The sequence below is a fragment of the Alligator sinensis genome, unplaced genomic scaffold (genome assembly GCF_000455745.1).
Source record: "Alligator sinensis unplaced genomic scaffold, ASM45574v1 scaffold10_1, whole genome shotgun sequence".
In the NCBI taxonomy this organism is placed as follows: Eukaryota; Metazoa; Chordata; order Crocodylia; family Alligatoridae; genus Alligator; species Alligator sinensis.
This window is the reverse complement of record NW_005842169.1, coordinates 1,453,766-1,467,104: the sequence shown is the minus strand read 5'-3', so window position 1 is coordinate 1,467,104 and position 13,339 is coordinate 1,453,766.

Below are 13,339 nucleotides of genomic sequence, written 5' to 3'. Positions count from 1 at the left end.
GGTGGGTGGGTCCTCTTCTTTCTTGCTGCCTTTCTGTGATTCATTTTTAAGGGAGAGATGACAGTGTGTTCTGATTCCAAAATAGATGCATTAATGGATTTTCAGGACTTGATCAGGGTGAAATAAAATTGCACTTGGCACCTAAATGTATTTAGATGCCTAATAGGTGAAATAGAATCTGTTCGGAGGTGTTCTAATTTATGCATGCTGTATAGGAGCCAGGAGATATTAGATGGGTATTCAGAGCCACCAGAATGGGAGCATTGGGAAGTCTCAAGGGTAGATGTGAAAGATTCTGGGACAGAAACATTGAAGCCCTGATCATAAATAAAGTTCTTTGGGAGAAGACGTAGAGGAAGGGGGAATAAAGGGTGACATTTCTTCAGCTTCTTTGGAACATTTGTAGAAAACAGGAGGGAGGAAGAATAGGTAAAGGAGATGCATAGAGATGTACAAGGACAGTCAACAGTCTTGAAATTCCAGGGAACAGAGATTTTGAAACAAGAGTTCTCAGACAGCAAGCAGGAAACAACAGAAATGAGATCTTGAGGTTTTACTTAGAAGTAGTCATTGGTGCCCTTGGTTAGGGCACTTTTAGCATGGGATCAATGGCTATCATGAGACTAAGGCCCCTGGAAAACATTCATTTAAAGGCATGATGGCATCTGATTTGCAAGGCCAACAACAGTGTCTTCATGTCTCCTGCTCTGCGGTACATGCATGGCAAGAGGCACAAGTGTAGGACTGGGAATCAGATCCTAGTCATGCTCTATTGCTGGTGCATGATCCCATACAGTGGGAAGTAGCAAGCTACTAGTTCAGTGCTCCTGTTTCTCTGAGCACCAGTCAGCTGACTGTTGCTTCTTGCTGTGGGCATGCACCAGAACCGTTCAAGAGGCAATGAAGATGAAATAGAGATAAATAAGGTGCATCTGATGCAGCTGTTGGGAAGTAAGAATCAAGACTGGCATTATAATCGTAGAAGTATCAAAGAATAGGACTGGAAAGGACCTAAAGAAATCATCTAATTTAAATCCCTTCTGAACACAGGAACATCCCACCAAGTGCTTGTCTAACCTGCTTCTCAAAGTTCCAGCAACGGAGATTCACAATGTGTGGCAGGCTGGCCAGTGGTAGCCCAGCTTGACAGCTTGACAGAAGGCTCAGACCAATTGGTGGGGGCATTCCCTTTCCCCACTAATCAAGAGAAGGTAGGAGAGAGGCTTGCCCCACCCTGACCTAGGGGTGAGGTGAAGAAGAGGACCTGAGGGGGAACTAACCCCTCAGGCTTTCCCATTGGTCCATTCCCTATCTGGGGGTAGAGCCTCTAGAAGGACTATAAGCCAGCATGCCCAGCACACCGGTGACTTCAATGAAGGACAATGAAGATGCGCTACAGAAGACCTGGTAAGAGCTGACCAGCAGGATGGAGCAGTTGCTCCAGAAGTGGTCTGAAGATGCCTCTGCTGAGCAGGAAGCAGCAGGTGACTGTATCCCTGCCCTGCTGTGGTTCAAGCTGCAGCATCAGTGCAAAGATCAGAGCATGGAGGATCCAGGAGCAGACAGGACCTCAGCAGCTGCATGAGGCAGCACTGATCCCCAAACCTGCACAAGACAGGAGCCCTCAGTGCACACAGTGGTGCACAGGGCAGGAAAGCTGAAGGGATAGCTGTGGCTGCATGAAACAGTTTGGGTCCCCAACCCTACATGAGGCAGGAGCTCTCAATGCATGGATCGGTGCATGGGGCTGGAGAGGGGCTGGGAGCGGATGGGACTTCAGCAACTGCACAAGGCAGCGCTGGTCCCTGACCCTGCATGAGGCAGGAGCCCTCAATGCACGGAGCAGTGCACAGAGCTGGTGAGCTGAAAGGATTGCTGCAGCTGTACAAGGTAGCACAGGTGCCCATCCCTACTCAAGGCAGGCATGCCTTCAGTGCATGGGCAGCGCACGGGGAGGAGAACTCAGCCGTAATTGATGGGACACCATGGCTGCATAAGGCAGCATGGGTCCCCATCCATGCATGAGGCAGGTGCCCCCTTCGGTGCACAGGGCAATGCATGGAGCTGAGAGAGGGCTGACAGGCCTGGTGGCTGCACAAGGCAGCTAGGGCCTTCCTACAACAAGCAGTGACTGGATAGATCAACTACCCGTGAGGGAGGACGCCCTACATCCAACCCTCAGGCAGAGATGAGCCTAGCCCTCCAAAGCTGCTGGGAGTCATGAGTTATCTGGGAGGGAATTTCCACAGGGGAGGAGGGGCCCTCCCCATTTTGGGTGATCAAAAGAAAGCCCTAACGGAGCTTCCTTTGCCTGCTGCCTGGAGGGTCCTGTCGAGGGCAGGGACTTCATACCAACTAGAAGGCCACAGATGATTAAGGCCTGTGCCTGAGTTCAGGGTTAATAAGAGTTATTGTCCGTGTAAACCTATATTTGTAAATAATGTATGTGTGCGCGCGTGTGTGTATAAGTTTATGTTTACAAGTTTTATATTATATTGTACCATTAAACCTGTAAACAGTTAAGTATCGCTGGGTGTCCCTGGTCTCTGTTCTTCACTGGGTGTCTCTGCTCTGCTATGTAGGTAAAGGAGGTGAGCTGACCTGCAGCTAGGCAGTTACACTCCCACAGCATACATGCACCTACTGACATCTCTTGAATTGAAGAATGGGTACCAGCCGTGTACCACCTGGGTTACAATTGGCTAACATCCCCCAAGGTTAGAAGGTTCTGCCTAATATCTAAACTACATTTCCTTTGTTGCATTTGAAAACCATTACTTCTTATCCTGTCCCCCTTGGACAGAGAAAATGATTACCATCCATGTAAAATGCATATATTTGAACTCTGCTATTGAATCTCCCTCAGTCTTCTCTTCTCCAGGCTACATAATCCTAGTTCCTCCCATGTTTCCTTTTACATCATACTTCATAGATCTGTAATAATTTTTGATACTCTTCAAGTTCTTTACAAAACCAAATCAGGACCATCTAATAAGACATTTTGATAAAATTTGAACAGCACAAGCAAAGGAAGAGCTAGTTGTGTCAGTTGTTTGGCATTGCAAGGATTACAGTGCTTTTTCTTTTAGTACCTCCTAGAACAACAGCAAAAAAAATCCCCCATCCCTTAAACTGTGGGTACTCAGCAATTCTTATTTTAAAAAGGGTACTAAAACAGATCAGGAAACTCCCCCTGAGGAATTTCCAATCAGATTCCTCTATCAGGTGTTCTGGTATTACTCACTCCTGGTAATGCTGGGACTCTAGTGAGCCCTTTTCTAACCCTTCTGATTAGAAAAGTCCCACCTCCTGGCACACATTTGCTAAGAACGTTTAGGCTCAGCAACTGAAAGGGCCTTGTTGCTCATTGCTTCAAAGAACTCTCCATGACATCAATAATGCAAAATGGGCTGATCACAAAGCCCAAATCAAACAGGCAAACATACAAGCACTCACAAAGCTTCCCCCCCACGTAACAAAGGCTCTCTCCTCTCCCAAACATGAGTCCCATATTCTCCTGTTAACTGGTGTCACTCACCCCTTGGCTAAGGACAGAAATTACACATAAACCAGTACAAGTGATCAGAAACCAGTTCAAATCTGTAACACAACAGAAATTCAGTGTGCACAACCCAGTGTCAAAATGGTTGAAATCAGTTTAAAATAAACTTGGATGGATGTAGTATAAGACTTAACTGATTGGATTAAATCAGTTTATTGAACTCCTGTCCCAGATCCCCTCCAGATTCAAGTTAACTCACAGTCCCCCATAATCCCACGGATGCTTTGCACCTCCCCTGCAACCTCCTTAACTCAGGGTGGGCAAGCTAGCCTTGGCCCAAGCTCTGTTGCAGCCAAACAGGGAGGCTTGCTCTAGCAGTCCCTGGCTTTTAGTCTGGGCCAGTGCAGGCATGTGGCTGCATTTCCAGAATCAAAAGTTCAAGCTATGCAGCTCAGATCAGCCTGTGAATATTGAACCGATTCAGTCTCGGGCTTTTTGACTGCCTGTACTTAGACCGGGTGTCAGGTTCCACATCAAGAGTACTTGGGAGTTAGGACTAGACAATCAGAGTTGCTATATGTCAAAAATGAAGCACAGTGGTCTGTAGCACCAAACACTGATAATTCCTCACCTTCAACATCTTTAACTTGAAACAAACAAAAGAAATTACAAAACAGCACTTGTTTTCTTCTTTTGTGTTTACTTATTTTGTATGATATATCTGTTCCTCAGTTCTTCATCTGTTAAATGGGACCAAATAACATTTCCTTCCCTTTCAAGTTTTTTAGTACCTAGAAATCTGAGGAAGCTCCAGTACTACTGCTTAACAGAAAAATTGTTAAGATGTCGACCTACTACATCCAAAGCCTGGATTTTCTCTTGGATTGGTCAAATAGCCAGGTGCCTAAAGTTTAGGGGAATAATCCAGTTTGGTCTGGAATTAATTGTTTGAAGGTACCTAATAAGGATTTAGGTGAATTTTAGCAATCAAGTTTGTAATCCACTGAATGAGCCACAAAACACAGTAGATAGCTATGTTCTGCTGGAAACTCCATTTTGAATATAAGGAATATAAAATTCCTTATATGCCTGTATTCTTGTTATCTAGGTGCCTACCTCACACCTAACCTGTTATAATCCAGATTGATGTTGTGAAGGTGCCAGTCAGGTGCATATGTGATCTGCATCAACAGTACTGAATTCAACTCAAAGATAATAACACTGAAGGTGGAACATCTCAGCTTTTGCCAAGTAATTTACAGTTTAAAATACTCATTCAGGAAATGGAACACCTACATATTAGGTCCTCTGCAAACTAAGGAAATCTGAACCCCTATCTCCAACTTTCCAAGAGAGTGTCCTTTGGCACCTATACACATGCTGGACATCTTCTTCAACATGTGGTAATTAGCATCAGAGCAGACTCGATTAATGAGTCTGCTGGAGTGTGCTAATTAGCATGCTCCAGCAGCCTCTACATCACATGTATTCAGTGTCCCCATGCCTCAAAACAACAGTGGGGGTACTTTAACTAAAGCTTATTGAACAAGTTTTATTTAAAGCACCCCTGTTGCCATTTTTAAATGCAGGGCATTGAATACACATGATGTTGTAGGCACTTTAATTAAAGTGGCTTTCGGAGCTGCTCAGATTAAAATCCCCCACGGGATCGCATTTAAAGACTTCCCTTGTGACTAGGCTATGGAATAAAACCTCAGGTCTCCCGCTTCCTGTGATGTATACTCTAAATTAGTGGAAATTGGACAAAGGGTGTGGGTCACCACCACTACCACCACCAGCGGCACCACCATGCGTCTTCCCTTGCAAGTGGCAGTGGGCATTCTGAATCAAGTGAGTTGAGGTGCATAGGTACCTAAATAAAAATGACCCTGTCACTGATAGCAGATAAATAAGATCATTTTTCTTTATTAATTCACAACTGGGAAAAATACTATATGACACCACTTTACTGTATTCACATTTTACAATAGATTATACAATAACCTATAGCAGTGACTGTTGAAAGAATGGGTATGAAAATGAATCATAAAGACTGTATTATTACAAATAGGAAGGGTTTTTACTGCATTTCAAGGACAATTCTAAAGTCATAACTGATAAGGGAGGAGAAATTAAATTAAATTATACATTTCAATTTTAAATAACCATGTAGTAAGGGCATGGTGCATTTAAGCCACCTATCTTTTTGGAGGTTGTAAGAGGGAATTGAAGGAATTTATGGGGGGCACCCCGTGAGAAAACACTGAAAAGCTCTGCTTTACTTCAAAAACTCAGTTGTGTGGTGAACCTGGATCCTTAGACCTCTATACCAGCATATGCATGAGGACCATAACTGAATCCCTGATACATGTGAGATGCTGCTTTGCCGTCTTCTCCCCGGTGTATTCCTTTCGATCCTCCTACTCTTCTTCCTGTCCCATCTATTTCTCTCTCTTTTTCTCCCATCTGATCCTGAGACCAGATGCAATGCACAGCATCAGTAAAATTGAATGGCATGACCCAAATTACCAGTGAGGAGAGGGACCTGACCAGACCACTTAGCAGCCACCCAGATCAGGGAAGCAAGCCAAGGTTTACAGTAACAGATGCCACAGCTGACCCAGCTAGATCACAACAACTGTCTGTGATTGACCAGTCACTTTGCAAACTGAGAACATCAGCAAAGACATATTTCTACCACTTTTTACTTTCATAGCTCTCCTCTCCTTTGTTTCTTTCTTTTCTAAATTACAGGTGGGAAAAATATTTTTTCTTAGTGATAAGACTGAAAATTAACAACAGAAGTAACTCTTTCTTTACCATTAATAAGAATTGAAGAATTGGTGGAAATGGTAAGAGACTCTAGTTGTTATCTTTGCTTTCTTCAAGGTGACTTTTATGTGTGTTTTTATTACATTTGTCTTGAATAACCATTCAATTTCAGTTTCAAAATGTTTTGTTGTTGTTTATTCTATTTCTTGGGTATACCCTAAATGATAAATATCCAAACATCAGGATGAATTTTCTGGCAAGTTATGTGGGATTGCAGGACAGGGAGGAGGGGGTTTGTTGTGTTCATGTATTTGTCTTGTGTTTTCCATGGGGCTAGGTAGGCAATCTGACATCTCTGTCATCCAAAACCTGAACCATATTTAACTGTTTAACATGGTATAGCAACATGAGCAAATTAGCACCTTTGAGTCTCTGGATCCTTTTCTCATCAATGTTAATGGCCTTTTATACTTTACTCCTGTCAAGTTTACCAAGTAGCATGGTCATGTGCAGATATAAGTATATTACATATATGTGGTGGTAATATTAGTGGTGATAAATTGCAGAAATATGCAACCAATATAATACTTCAATTTACCTACTACTTGCTCAGGAATCCATCAGATTGTTTCTAAAATGACAGATTCTGAGCAACTTCAACCACGTTCTATTTTTAAACTCTATTTTAAAAAATGTGAAATATCCCAGATAACAAAATGACTTAAGCTCTAGTCTGGACAGTGTTCAGACTTACCTGAAAAACAAATCTTAACAACAAAAATGTTTGGTCCAAAGGTGACTCGAATAGGCTCATGTTTCATAAATCAATGCTGTATATGGAGCACACTGTGATTCACATGATGAAAGGAGCCTATATAAATTAGAAGATCATTATCATGACATTGCCCTTTTGATCAGAGAACTCATGCAGAGACTGTGTAGAACATTAAGATTCAAAAACTACAAATTCATAAACACAGAAGCACCTTAAGGCCATTCTTGCCATAGCTTTCACCAAATTTGAAGGTATTCAGACTAAGTGTAAAAGAGTGTAGCCAGAAAAATGAAGGTGTCTGATCTTATTATGCAACCCTAGGAAAGAAAAATTATCAGTCTTTCTTTCCAATATAGGTCAAGCCTGGTCCATGGTTTTTTTTTTCAGTAGTAATTACTAATTAAAGGGCATAACATTGAAGTGTGTCCGTATATATGTAATGTTTATATTTGTTTTAATTTCTTCTGAACTGACAGTGAGATTGGAGTGTTTTAATTATTTCAAGAAAATGAAACCAAACAATTTCCTTCAGCCACTAAAAGCTCTTGAACCAATTAAAATGAATATTTAATCACAGGAGAAAATTACACCACTTATGTGCCAAGAGAATTCAAAGAAAAAAAAAAAGAAAAAAGAAAGAAAGAAAAAGAAGCTGCATGTCATATCATAATACACTCATCTGGCTTAACTAAACATTGCAGGACTTTAAAACATTACTATCATATTCAGTTAAGATAAAATTCTGTTTAACTATTTTTAATCAAATCCTTATCTGGCTGCTTCTGGAAAAAATATCTGCAAAGTGTTTAGCTCCCTTAATTCAACTCTTATCCAAGAAAATTTAAGATGTTCAGCACCTCAGAGAACCAAGCCCCTCGTTAATATTTAATGATAAGACATTTCAAACTATTGTCCAGTTTAGTTCTGATAGAAGTAATGGAAACAATATTTTAAGGGCATATTTAGGGCTCAAAATATACCACAGCAACCTCAAAATGCAGCAGGTTGCCAAAGATTCTACCTATCTTACTGATTCTTATTTAAAAGCCTGTAAAAATATCAATGGTATAACTTATGGTATACAAGATATAAGTTATGGTATTAATGGTATAATTTATGGTATAAATATTTCCAAACTATTTTTGCTTTCAAAAAAGCACAAATTGATGAAAAAAAGTAGGAAAATTCTACTTTTAGTTAGTTTCACACAAATGATCCTTTTATATTTCAGCCTGTATTAGTCTGAATGCCATGTTTTCCAGTATCATCAAAAAAATCAGCAGGTATAGGACATAACTGTTCAGAACAAACGACTAAAGCATTTTTTATAATTAATAACCCAAACCTAGGGAGAACAGGGGTTAATATTTAAAATGAACTCAAAGTAGATTCAGACTTATTGATTGATTCCACTCAAGTGCATTTTGAAGACTGCCATTCTCCATGCATCTTATGGGTATAATTATTCTGTCCTTCAGGAAACTGCACTAGTTAAAAAATTACAAAACTGATTGGAGTATTTTTTTTAGAACCATGTTGCCCTTTAATACTGTGTAGGAAGGTATTTCTTCCATCATTTTTTCTGTTCTTAAGAAAAGAGAAATGATTGAAGGTGGGTGGCTCTTGACAATTTTTAAGTAGGCTCATACTTTCATAGGCTCTGAACCTAGTACTTCTGTGTGTGTCTTGGCTGCTTTCTGTTGTCAGGGCTTCCCCATCCATAAAGATAGTGATGACTTCATGTTTTTCCTTCCAGTTTTCCCATCTGATTAAAATGATATTTATGTACCTATCTACCACCAAGGATAATTCAAAGGTAAAAGTCTTGATCCTGGAAGCTTGCTATGTATAACATGTACAGTAAAGTGTGTACATTTTTAAAACATTTTTTGTCGAACTTCTCTCCCAACTATATAGTTGATCCAATAAAATATATCACCAAAACACAACAAAGCACAACACAACAAAAACAAAACAAAGAAACACCTCCCCCCCAAAAATTCCTCTTGTTCTTCCTGAACAATCATAGCTAAAAATAACACTCCAATTTTATTGGGTTTTTTTGTGAAATTTAGAGGGAGAGAAAAAAACCTCTTATAAAATGTGTTGAAAACTAGAAGTACAGTGGACAATGTTTTAAATTGCCCTGAAACTGAACATGACTATTTTTCAAAATTGTTAAAGCGCTGTTGAAATTCATACTACAGAGGTGTAGGTTGTATCCATGTTGGTCTAAGGACATAGGCAGACAAGGTTCCTTGGGTGAATCTGATATCTTTTATTAGACCAACCCAAATACTTGGAAAATAATTATTAAGCAAGCTTTTGGGTTGAAAAACCCTTGTTCAGGCTAAGGAAGTTTCAGCAGTTGGTGTGAAACTGCTGAAACTTCTTTAGCCTGACGAAGGGTTTTTGAACCCGAAAGCTTACTTAATAATTATTTTCCAACTATTTGGGTTGGTCTAATAAAAGATATCAGATTCACCCAAGGAACCTTGTCTGCCTGTTGAAATTCATGTAACTTGTGTACCGTATTTACTTGAATCAAATATGACCTTCAATTTAAGATGACCCTCCAGTAATTTGATTCTAGACATAGAAAATGTATACATTACTTATAATTTTTCATGTATAGAATCTAATTATTGGAGAGTCCTTTTTAATTCATCCTTTTCACTGCTGCAGGGGGCAGGCAGTGGGGAGCCAGGTAGTATGTTTGTCCCTATTTACCCAAGTCCCCACCTTCCCCTTATCCTCTGCTTCCCCTCCCAGTCTCTGCCTCTCCCTATCCCCAGCCTCTGCTCCACACCACCAGGCTCCATCCCCATTCTAGCCTAGGATATGGAGCATGGACCCAAGCCATGCCCTATAGCAATCATGCAGGATGTTTGCTGCTGGGACAGGCCCAGCTGGGGCTCAGCTGGGACTGTAGTCATGGTCCCAGGCTGTACTGTGCATGGAGCCTGCTGTCATAGAGCAAGAGTATGCAGTGCAGGGGAGAATAGCAGGTAGGGGACCAGAGGCTGTTTGTTGGGGGAGGTAGAGGAAAATGCTACATGGGGGACATGGTGGGGTACAGAGCCAATGGCGAGGGGGGCAAGCAGCAGTTGTGGCCCCAGGTAGGGGCTGGAGCCCAAGCCACAGCAGCCACCTCTCCCGCCCACCCTTTTTACACCTGATTCTAAAATAAGAGGCTTTTTCCCCCATGTTAAATGGGGAAGAAAACCTCATCTTAAAATTGAGTAAATATGGTATTTGCTTAAAAAATATCTGAGTTATTGCTGTTATTATTATTGTTATTATTGTCATGTATTCATGAAACAGTGGCACATGAATAGGATATAGGTCCCATACAAGCAGGTAAGGGACCATTGGGAACTAATGCAGGACCCACACAATCATACATTAGATCCCATGGTGCCTTATCGCTGGTGTAGGGAGAGCCTGGTACTAGGCTCCCTCTGCTCTGGTAAGAAGCAAGCTGTCACAGATAGAAGCTTCCTCAACTGAGGAGCTTCCAGATTCAGGAGTGGCCCATGCACCCACACAGCTGGGTGACACAACTGTGGTCTTCCAGCCCCCAGGGGATGTGAAGCCCTCAGGCTGGGAGATCACAGCCACACTGCAATTCACACTGAAATACCTGGTCCCTCACCCCCATCCCTAATTCAGATGTGCTGCTAATGAAAGGTGAGCTTTGCGCTTATGAGCTGAGTTTCCTCTGAGGGAAAGAACTGCTCTGCTGACCAAAACACAGAGTGGGGAGGCTGTACAAAAGGTTCAGCAACAAGAGCAGCAGGGCTTGGATTCTCCTGAATACCTTATTTTCCTCTGTCCCCAACAGACTATTACCATGTACAAATAAAGCAGGCCATGTTGAGTATTTGTTTGCAATCTGGTCCTCACAGGGAAGAGGTGATAAATGGCTCCTTAAAGAAGCAGCATTGAAGGCTGGTTGGAGAAAGGGACAAAGAAGCAGTGAGTCATGATATCTCTTGCTGAGACAGTCCTAGGGTGCCTACAGATGTTATGGTCTGCACTCCAACTCATGGTACTTTATACAAAACACTGTGAGCTACATCCCTGATCCCTACCAACCCAAAAGTTGTTTGCTTCTTGGGTCAGGGGGGATTGAACTGGCCTGCACTGCCCCCCCTGGACAGCATGCAGGGGTGCTTCAGTAGCCTCAAGGGAAGCTGATGACTTGCCGTTCTCACCAGCCCCACAATCCCAGCTCGAGGGCTCTCAGTAGGGGAGGGAGGGAATGGAGCATCATCCAGCTACTGGCTGTTTTGCCAAGCCTAAGGTGGAAGGAGGGGTGGAATGGAGCCTCCTCACCTCATGCCTTCCAGAGCTACCCCAGCCAGGTGTTGTGGGGAGCTAAGCTGGGTCCATGAGGTTGGAGGGCTCCACTCCATCCCCACCCTTTTAGCTTAGTCTGAGAAAAATAGCTAGCAACTCCATGCTACTGCCCCTCTCAAGAGGTCTGGCTGGAGCTGGGGAAGGTAGAACAGAGCCCCACACCCCTTCATAGGCCTGGCCTGGCTCCCCCAATATCCTGGCCAGGGTATCTGGGGGAGTGGGGGGAGCCTTGAGGTGAGAGGGCTTCTTTCTACTCCACCACTCCAGTTCAGGCCAGGCAAAACAGCCAGTAGCTGGATGCTGGTCCCTTTTCTCCTTCTCCTACTGACAGTTCCAAGGATGGGGTACAAAGGTATGCACCAGCCCAGCCCAACCTCTCACATGAAATATTAACCCTTGAGGGAATACAAGTTTCCTAAAGCACACTGATTTAAAGTGCTTTAATCTAGTAGCTGATTTGACAAGGATTATTTTTTTCATATAATCAGCCATTTTAAAAGTGCTATGCAGCCATGCTTTATGTTATGCCATGGCTCTAGAGCACTTTCAGGGGCTTGATCACACAAGAAAGTCATATGTTTGAGCTGCCCCTAAGCAGCAGAGTTCTACACAAAGCAGAGAGTCTCCTTGCAGGAAGGAAGGGAAGGGAGAGCATTGCATGCTGGAGAACTTAAACATGATCAACCTATTTGTGACTTGCCACAGCTTCAAATAAAAGTGTGATACAAATGAGCTGCAAAGATATGCTACATTTAGCAAGTACCATCTTTGTGACTTGATGACCATTTGTGTGGCTCATTATCCAGTGATATATTGCTTGAACTTCCGGCATGTTACAATTTCCTGCTCTAGTAACACATTGATCACACTTTAAATGTAGTGCCTGTCAGAGAAATTGAAAATGGCTGTCAAAGTAATACACCAAACGTGCAGCTGCCAGCCTTCATAGAAGAATAAATGTTGTCACTAAATATGAATATTAAACTTAAAGCTAACTGTACTCTGTGCATACCTTCTGATGATGTACATAATTTTTTTCATATGTAGCACTCCCTACTCTTTCATGAGACTACTAGTTGGCCTGGCATTTTAGGCAGGTTCTTAAGTATGTTGCTACACTATTATCTGATTTAATATCTATTGAAGTCAGTCATAGATAGATAGATAGACTTCAGGAAGGCCTTCGATACGGTATCCCACCCCATACTGGTGAACAAGTTAAGAGGCTGTGTCTTGGATGACTACACAGTCCGGTGGGTGGCGAATTGGCTAGAGGGTCGCACCCAGAGAGTCGTGGTGGATGGGTTGGCTTCGACCTGGAAGGGTGTGGGCAGTGGGGACCCGCAGGGCTCAGTCCTTGGACCGATACTCTTTAATGTCTTCATCAGCGACTTGGACGAGGGAGTGAAATGTACTCTGTCCAAGTTTGCAGATGACACAAAGCTATGGGGAGAAGTGGACATGCCGGAGGGCAAGGAACAGCTGCAAGCAGACCTGGACAGGTTGGACAAGTGGGCAGAAAACAACAGAATGCAATTCAACAAGGAGAAATGCAAAGTGCTGCAACTAGGGAGGAAAAATGTCCAGCACAACTACAGCCTAGGAAATGACCTGCTGGGTGGCACGGAAGTGGAAAGGGATCTTGGAGTCCTAGTGGACTCTAAGATGAACATGAGTTGGCAGTGTGACGAAGCCATCAGAAGAGCCAATAGCACTTTATCGTGCATCAGCAGATGCATGACGAATAGGTCCAAGGAGGTGATACTTCCCCTCTATCGGGTGCTGGTCAGACCGCAGTTGGAGTACTGCGTGCAATTCTGGGCGCCGCAATTCAAGAGGGATGCGGATAACCTGGAGAGGGTCCAGAGAAGGGCCACTCGTATGGTTAAGGGCCTGCAGACCAAGCCCTACGAGGAGAGACTAGAGAA